We start from the raw sequence: 9,454 nt of genomic DNA, 5'->3' as shown, positions 1-9,454 counted from the left end.
TGCAGCAGACTCTGTCTATCTGAGATGGTGCCCCGGAGTTAATTATCTCTGGTGCAGTGACCCCAGTGGATGGTGTCAGTTGGCAAAGAACAGCTAAAGAAAGAAGACATTGAAGAGGAGCTCTGAGGCATGGGCTCTGTGCCTGTGCCTGACCCTAGAGCCTGGTGTAGAGTGTGAGTCTGAGCCTTGGCCCCCGATGTTGGGACCCAGCCTTCGTGTTGGGCCGTGGCATTGACTGGGACCAGGCCCTGGTCTAGGATGTGGCCCAGGTGTCATGCCCCAGGCTCTGGGCTAGGCCAAAGCATTGGGCCTCTGTCCAAGCCCAGTCCCCAGTGTCGGGCCCCAGCATCCAAGTTGGGCTGTATCATCAGGCATTGGTCTAGGTTCTGTCCTAGACTGAGGCTCAGGTATTGGTTCCCAGCCTTTTGGCCAGGCCATGGCATTGGGCATAGCTCCTGGCTGAGGCATCAGTGTTGATACACAGCATCCAAATCAGACAGCAGTATCAGGCCTGGGTCTGGGTTCGACCCTGATCTAGGCAGAGTTCCAGACATTGGAACCTGGCCTCTAATGCATGCCCTGGCATTGAGCCTTGGTCAGTGCTGAGACCCCAAAGTCAGAATCAGGCATCCTGGCCAGGCCACAGCATCATGGCTGGGCCCTTTCCTAATTTGAGGCCCAGGTGTTAGGACCCGGCCTCCAATATGGGATCTGGTGTCAGGTCTGAGTCCAGATTGAGGCTCCAGCACCAGGGCCATCTAGCCCCGGCTAGTTCATGGTGTTGGGCCTGGGTTTGCACCAAGGCAAGAGAATCATGGAGGAAGTATGAAAGGTAGTCAAGAAATTTCCCACGTCTAGGCTTTTGCTTGGGTCTCAGCCTAGGCCGCAGCATTGGGCCAGGGTCTAGGAAAAGATCCTGTTGTCATGTTTGGACATATGCCATGGCCTCTTCATTGGGTTGAAGCCTATGCCCAGGCAAGACCGAAGCTTCAGGCCTAAGCCTAGGCCAAGGCACCAGAGTCAAGTTTGGGCATAGGCTGGGACCCTTCCTTTGGGTCTCTGCCTACTCCCTATGTGAGACCCTGGCCCGATTGGCAACTTTTTTTTAAAGATAGGTTTTCAAATCAAAATGAGATTCTGAGTAAATTTAACTGGAATTTATCTTGTTCCATTTTGAAAATGATCCATAGGAAATTTTGTCTCATTTCCTATTTCATTTCCCCCAAATGCCCTTCACTAATTCATAATATTATGAAATGGTCAGAAGAGCTGCTATGTGATTAGCTGCCATAAATGCTGACTCATCCTAGCATAAAGTCCTAGCAGACTTTACAAATCTCATTTTAATGTATAAGAGAGTGAGAATTTATACCTAGAGAATGTTACGGGCCACAGGGAAATTAGATTAGACAGATGGGCATTCACTTAAAGAGGCCCTCAAGGATGTCAATAACTTCCACAGCTTTCATGAATACTTTTTCTGTTATTCTAATAGAAATTATTAGGGATGTGAATTGTTTTTTGACCATTTAAAAAAATTGTCCGATATTTTTTAAATCATCAAAAATAATTAGAGTACGCGATACAATAGAAATTCCACTGGTTGGGGGGGCGCTCTTGCGCAACGATCAAAATGGCCGCCTAAGTGTGTAGCTCCGTTCGAGATTTTTTCATTATAGGAAGGAAATACTACTTTTTGTGCGTCTCCAGCTTCCTTTTTTTGCCGATTCAGCTTCGCGAATGTCCAAGCTCCCGATGGCATCCAGTAAACCCGGGAAGATAGAAGCGGCGTTTGCGGCGTCGGCAGGCACTAAAAGATCCAAGGCCGACCCTCCTTCCCCTGACAAGGCCCCGCCAACGAAGGTAATGGCGTCTGCCGATGTTGTTCTCACCGAGCTGCGCCAGCTAAAAGAACTGATAAATGTTAATATTGATGCTACTAATGCGATACGAGGGGAATTAGTAACAGTTTCGGCTAAACTGGAGTCTTACCAATCCCGACTCGATGATGTGGAATCTCAAGTCTCCTCTTTACTGTTAACTACCGCCTCCGTTCCTCAGATAACTAAAGAGATGGAGCAACTTCAAAATAGTATTGAAGACTTATCTAACAGGAACAGACGAAATAATGTTCGCCTACTTGGAATTATGGAGGGAGAGGAAGGCAATGATATAACTGGCTTTCTCGTTAAGTTGCTTACCAATAGCCTCAGCGTAGATTTTCAATATCCGCTGGAAATCGAGCGAGCACACCGAGTTCCATTCAAGCCACCTTCTAATCCCAAATATCCAAGACCGATTATATTTAAATTATTACGCTACCCTCAAGTACTGCAAATCCTGGCGGCTGCCAGAACTCAGGCACCTATTCAATATCAGGGCCGTAATATAATATTTGTGCCAGATCTGGCTAAAGCTACTGCGGAGCGCCGGAAGGCCTTTTTGGCGATGCGGCCGAGACTTCAGCATATTGGAGCGAAATATGGTCTCCTGTACCCCGCACAGATGCGTGTTACCTACAACAATCAAACGCGACTCTATCAACAGCCCCAGGCTCTAGAGGATTTTCTTCACACTATTGATATTACGCTGCTATGGTGACCTGAACAATTAATGGCTTCTACGGAGGTCATGATACTAGCTGGAGACGCTATACGTCGTTGTAAGCACAATTTTTTTTGTTCATTTTTCCTTATCCGGAATCATGTTTCATTATCTTTCTCGAGCGATGAGTTCCACTTGGACTGGCCGTTGGTCCGCCTAGGGGCCCACTAAGTTATCCCTCTTGGGATTCTACCCTTAGCACAGTTAGTGCTAACACCGTTTAGGTCTCTCTTGTCTTATCCTCTTTTTCTCTTCTTTCTCTCTATTTCTTCTCCCTCCCTTTCTACTCTTTCCAATTCTGTTTTCCCTCTTTCTGTTGCACTTGTGCCTTCTCTTCATCCTATTTCTCAGACGATATCAGTACTACGGTATCGGATATTGCTTGATTTCCTTTTTTCTTTTTTCTCTCTTTTTTCTTCTCCTTTTTTTGCCATATGACTAATATTAAGGCCTCGTTTATAGTGACTTCGTTAAATGTTCAAGGTTTTTCGCACCCCATCAAGCGAAAAAAAATCCTCACTTATCTCCAATCTTTGCATTCTGATATCGCCCTTATACAGGAAACTCGATTAACATCTACTGAGGCTCAAAAACTAAAGCAGCAATGGGTAGGGCAAGTTTATTTTAGCCCTGCTGTCCAAAAAAAACGAGGAACGGCCATTCTCCTACATAAAAGACTAGACGCTACGGTGACCCAACAAGCTGCGGACACTGATGGAAGGTGGAATCTCATCCAAGCATCCATTAATAATGACATCTATACGATACTAAATATATATGCTCCGAATCTGGATGAACCTTCATTCTTCCATGATACCTTTGCCCACCTTTTAGCTCATAATTCTACATCTACCATAGTTGGAGGAGACTTCAATCAAGTCCTGGACCCTTTCATAGATAAGAAAACATCTGCTCGTTTGACTATCTCTAAATCCAGCAAGACACTCAAGCATCTTATGTCTTCTTTTGGCCTATCGGATCCATGGAGACTTCTGAATCCTGCTGAAAAGGAATACACCTTCTTCTCTTTCCCACACTCTTCCTATTCCCGCATTGACTTTTTTTTAACATCTCATCATCTCATACCACAAATTCAATCCGCTTCCATTGCACCCATCTTAGTATCGGATCATGCGGCTATTACTCTACAAATTGACTTGCAATCTCCAATTATGGCGGACAGATTGTGGAGATTTAATTCTTCCTTACTTTCTGACCCGGAATTTCTAGACTACATCAGAGACAAAACTACTGAATATTTTTTGTATAACTCTTCATCTGAAATTTCATTGTCCACTCTCTGGGACGCTTATAAAGCCACTATACGTGGTGATATCATCAGTTTCTCTGCTCATCAACGGAAATTACGAAACGCTGAACTTGATCGTCTCCTACAATCCATCGTTTCCCTGGAAACAGCACATATTCGCTGTCCGACGTCAACTTCATTAGCTGAGGTGCTTAAAGCTAAATTTCAATACAATCAGCAGCTAAGTGCTTCGGTTCGTTTAAATGTTTTTCACTCCAATGCTTTATACTATGCGGAAAACAACAAAAGTGGTCATTTATTAGCTACCTATTTGAAAAAACGAACTGAAAAAAAACGCATTACCAATCTCACATCGGCCACAAACCATACTTTGACTCAAGATGCAGATATCTTACAAGCTTTCAGGGACTTCTATGCGACATTGTACCAAAACGAGGTTGATGTCTCTGAAGCTGAACTGCATTCCTTCTTTTCTTCACTTTCGCATCCCTCAATTTCTTCTACTCAACATCAAGAGCTCGAATCTCCGATTACTGCCCAGGAAATTGAACTCGCCATCAAGTCCCTTCAGACCGGGAAAGCCCCCGGTCCGGATGGCTTCACTACAGATTTCTACAGGGCTTTTAGTCAAGAACTTATTCCATACTTACAAAAAGTGTATTCTATTGCCCCCACTCAACCACAGTGTTTTCCCACATTTTCTGAAGCATGTGTGGTGGTTCTCCCAAAGCCAGGCCGTGCAACAACGGAGGTTGGAAATTATAGACCCATCTCTCTCTTAAATACTGACTATAAAATCCTCACTAAAATATTGGCCACTAGATTGTCTAAAATAATGCCACATCTCATTCACCCAGACCAATCTGGTTTCATTAAAAACAGGCTCATCGCCAATAACACCAGACTTTTTTTTCACATTCATGAAGTGGTCCACTCAAGTCCTCTCCCTGTTATTGCGGTATCACTAGATGCCGAAAAGGCTTTTGACCGCGTTGAATGGTCTTTCCTCTTTTATGTCCTCCACAAATTCGGATTTGGCTCACAATTTGTTTCCTGGATTCGGCTCCTATATTACTCCCCTTCTGCATTTTTATATATTAATAATCGCAAATCCCCGAGCTTTTCACTCCATAGAGGAACTAGGCAGGGGTGCCCCCTCTCTCCGTTGCTTTTCAACCTGGCTTTGGAACCCCTTCTTATTGCAATACGTCAAAATTCTCACATTACAGGTGTCTCTATTGGATCTGAAACTTATAAACTATCGGCATATGCTGACGATGTATTATTATTCCTTACTAACCCTGAAGTCTCATTATCTCATTTATTGCAATTAATCAATGTATATTCCTCTTTATCTGGATATAAGATCAATTGGCACAAGACGGAACTATTGCCCCTTAATGTCATGGGCTCTATGGATGACTTATCTACTTCTGTCATACAAAAGGTCCCCCAATGTATTAAGTATTTAGGTGTATACTTTTATACCAATCCTACCTTAACGATTTCTAACACAGAATCTCGTATTTTACAATCCCTTAAGGACTTAACTTTGGGTTGGTCTCCTCTTCACTTGACGTGGTGGGGGCGGTTAGACACTATCAAAATGGTGCTCGCACCGAAAATCATTTACGCTTTGTCAATGATACCGGTTTTTTTCTCCCCCGCTTTTTATCAAAAGGTAGACAGAATCCTTTCCTCCTTTTTATGGAAAAATCGAAATCCGAGAATTGCCTTGACCAAACTAAAACTTGTTAAATCCAAAGGGGGAGTTAATTTCCCTAATTTTCATGCGTACCACCAAGCTTTTATGCTCCAACAGGCCTATCATCATTTTCAGGAGGATACTGATGAATGGGAACAACCGAGGTGGCTAGCCATTGAACGTTCCCTTTTGTCTCCTATCCCACTGTCATGTTTTCCTGGTATGAAACTTCCAGTGAAATATGCCACTAATCCGATACTGAATTCTTTACACGCAGCTTATTGTCTCTTTGATTCCCTTCGCCCTCGTCAGATATGTTCTTGGAGCCACTCCTGTATGGCCCCCATTTGGTACAACTCATTGTTGCTCATTAACGGTAGTTCTTTCCTATGGCCACTATGGCCATAGGAAAGAACATTTTAGAGGATGGTAATTTTCTTCCTTTTTCTACTCTACAAAGCCTTTATGGGCTCCCTAAAACCCAATTTTATGCATGGCTACAGCTTAGGAACGCATTATCCTCCACCCCATTTTTATCCAATCCACTTACTGCTTCTCCATTTCTATTGCAAATTTTTCAGGAGTTTGGGACTAAAGGTCATTTAGCTTCCCGCTTATATAAGACTATTGTTGCAACTAATATTAATAAAAATTTTACTAAATTATACCCAATTTGGACACGGGATGTAAACGTTTCTATCACTGCTGCTGAGTGGAATCATCTGTGGTCCATCACCACACGCATCTCACTATCTTCCAGTTTGACGCAGTCCTCTTTTTTCTTTATGCATAGAGCTTTTTGGACTCCCTGGCGGTTGCACCGAGCTGGCCTGCTTCCCACTCATCAATGTTGGTCATGCTCTACCCCCAATGCCACATTTGAACATATGTTTTATTCTTGCCCATACATACATACGTTTTGGTGCCAAACCTGGTCTATTATTTCCTCAATTCTTACACTGGATTCCCCTCTTACATTTGCTATCATATTTCTCCGGGGATCCAATCACTCTTTCCATCTATCCTTACCTCACCGGAAATTGATGGATTTCCTCTGCGCTGTTGCGCTTCATACCATACTATCAAACTGGAAGCGTAGTGATTTGCTATCCGTGACTTGGTGGTGGAACTCAGTCTGTATGTATTATAAATATGAAAAAGCAATGGCTATTAAGAGTCATCGATTGGCCTCGTGGGCGCAGGTATGGAAACCTTTAGAAGATTATATTCTTGCTAATGTACCTTGAATATTTATCTGGTATACGAATCTGTCATATCGGCTTCTTCCTCCTCTTTCTGCTCTGATCTCTTCTCTTTTCTTTCCTTTCTCTTTTACCTTCTTTCTCCTCTCTTTTCTTTTCCCTCTATATCCTTTGCTCCTCTAGTCTCTCTTCTCGCTCTTTTCTTCTCCTTTACACCCGCTATCTTCATATTCCATTTACAGCTTCGGTAGGAAGCATTTCTGATTCATTTTGAACTAGCAATCACAGCTGTTTAGTCAGAGTTACCATTTTGTACACGTTTTGTTGGCAATGTCTTAATTCTCTGTTCTAGGGCGTGAATTTTATGACCCTCAACAATTCATATCGGTTTCGTTATATATGCTCTTACATCTTCATTTTCTGTTATCAACTGTATATATCTGACCAGTTTATGTAACCATGTGACGGCTGTATTGTGAAACCTTTCTTTCAATAAAAATATTGAAACTAAAAAAAAAAAAAAAGAAATTCCCCTGGTTTATCGTGAAACATCGTTAATGGGTTAGTGTCCACTAACGGGAGTTATTTGGGGGAGGACGGGAAAACAGGCACACCAAAACAACCCCTAAACCCACCCCGACCCTTTAAAACTAAACTCTTACCTTTCCCCACCCTCCCAAACCCCCCCCCCCAAAACATTTTACGAGTACCTGGTGGTCCAGTGGAAGCCCCGGGACCAATCTCCTGCTCTCAGGCCATCGGCGCCATTTTGGCTGCCACTAATAAAAATGGCGCCGATGGCCCGATAAAAAGAAAACCAACCGACCCTTTAAAAATGACCCCTTACCTTCCCCCACCCTCCCAAACCCCCCAAAAAACATTTTAAAATTACCTGGTGGTCCAGTGGGGGTGCAGGGAACGATCTCCCACTCTCGGGCCATCGGCTGCCACTAATAAAAATGGCACCAATGGCCCTTTGCCCTTACCATGTGACAAGGTATCCGTGCCATTGGCCGGCCCGTGTCACATGGTAGGAGCACTGGATGGCTGGCGCCATCTTTAAAGATGGCACCGAGAGATCACGTGATGCTGTGAAGGGCTAGGACGCTAGGGTTCCTTCTCGGCATCCCCGCTTGACATCCAACCCCATCTACAACGGTTATATGACTAATTGGTGGCCACGAGTATCGCTGCAGCAACCCTAATTGTCCGGGGTTCATTTGGAGCCAAAGATGATATCCCGGCAACAGAAGAAGGAGAAAGAAAAGGAAAAAGACAAGACGCGGCCTACTGAAATACCTGCCGACGACGAAGAGAGGCCTCTGGAGGGTGCAGCTTCCCTGGGGCTGGTGGACATTAAAGTGGCGATTCGGGAGGCACTCACGAGCTGAGGCTCCAAGGAGGAAGACTAAGAACCAATGTCAGGAAATATTTCTTCACGGAGAGAGTGGTGGATGCTTGGAATGCCCTTCCGGAGGAAGTGGTGAAGTCCAAAACTGTGAAGCACTTCAAAGGGGTGTGGGATAAACATTGTGGATCCATCAGGTCCAGAGGACACGTATAAAATAGCAGGTAGCAAAACACTGCACGGAGCGGCAGTAGCCACAGAGGCATTCACGGAGCGGGATGCCAGTGGCCAGTAGTAGGTGTCCACCTTCACGGAGCAGAAGGATGAAGGGCAGCCATCTCCCAATTAAAAAAAAAAAAAAAAAGAAAAAAACAGGGATGGGTTCATGGGCTATAGGTATTACCAATTATTAGGCTTTTCAATATTTGATGATAGTTAATGTGACTTTCAAGGCATACTTCACTTTCAATGCATATCCAGCATAGCTCCCTGCTTCAACGACAGAGGAGAAGAAAAACTAATACTTCACACATATCCAGCATTGCCCTCTGCTTCATGGCAGAGAGCTATGCTGCCGCTTACCCAACTAATCAAACTTAATATTTCACTTGGAAGCAGCTCCATCACTGCTCTCTACATTAATAGTGGGGGTGAAAGGGAATTAGAACATAAGGTTACTAAGAGCCAAGAGAAACAGATAAGTATGAGAAAAAATAAGTGAGGCTTGCTGGGCAGACTGGATGGACCGACTGGTCTTCTTCTGCGGTCATTTCTATGTTTCTATATGTTTCTATGTAAGCCAGAACTGCTCTTGATTTCCACTAAATTGACGGAGCTCTCTGACTCGATCCACGCAGAGGCCACCACACATTGAAACAGGAAGTGGAGGCGCTCAAGGTGGCGGTGGGCCGTCACACCGAGCGCTTGGAAGATATGGAGAATCGGGCCCGTCGCTCTAACCTGCGCTTCGTGGGGCTTCCCGAATCGATAGCAGACTGTGAGTTGGGCCAGTTTCTGGAGGAGTGGATTCCCCGTGCTTTAGACCTGACGCCCGCCCTCGGCAAGTTTCGGATTGAGTGTGCTCATCGGCTGGGCCCCAGGCAGGGGGCTGAGGCGCGCCCGCGGGTGGTAATAGCCAAGGTCCTTAATTATGCTCACAAGGAAGGCATTCTTAATGTGATACACCGTGGGAAAGAGCTACACCATGACAACCGTAAAATCTTGGTATTTCAGGATTTTTCCGCGGCAGTGGCCCAACAGCGACGAGCACTGGCGCCGTTCTGCTCGAAATTGTTTAGCCTTGGAGAAAAAGCTGTGCTGGTGTA

The sequence above is a fragment of the Rhinatrema bivittatum genome, chromosome 16 (genome assembly GCF_901001135.1).
Source record: "Rhinatrema bivittatum chromosome 16, aRhiBiv1.1, whole genome shotgun sequence".
NCBI classification, from domain to species: domain Eukaryota; kingdom Metazoa; phylum Chordata; class Amphibia; order Gymnophiona; family Rhinatrematidae; genus Rhinatrema; species Rhinatrema bivittatum.
Note: the sequence above shows the minus strand (reverse complement) of the source record.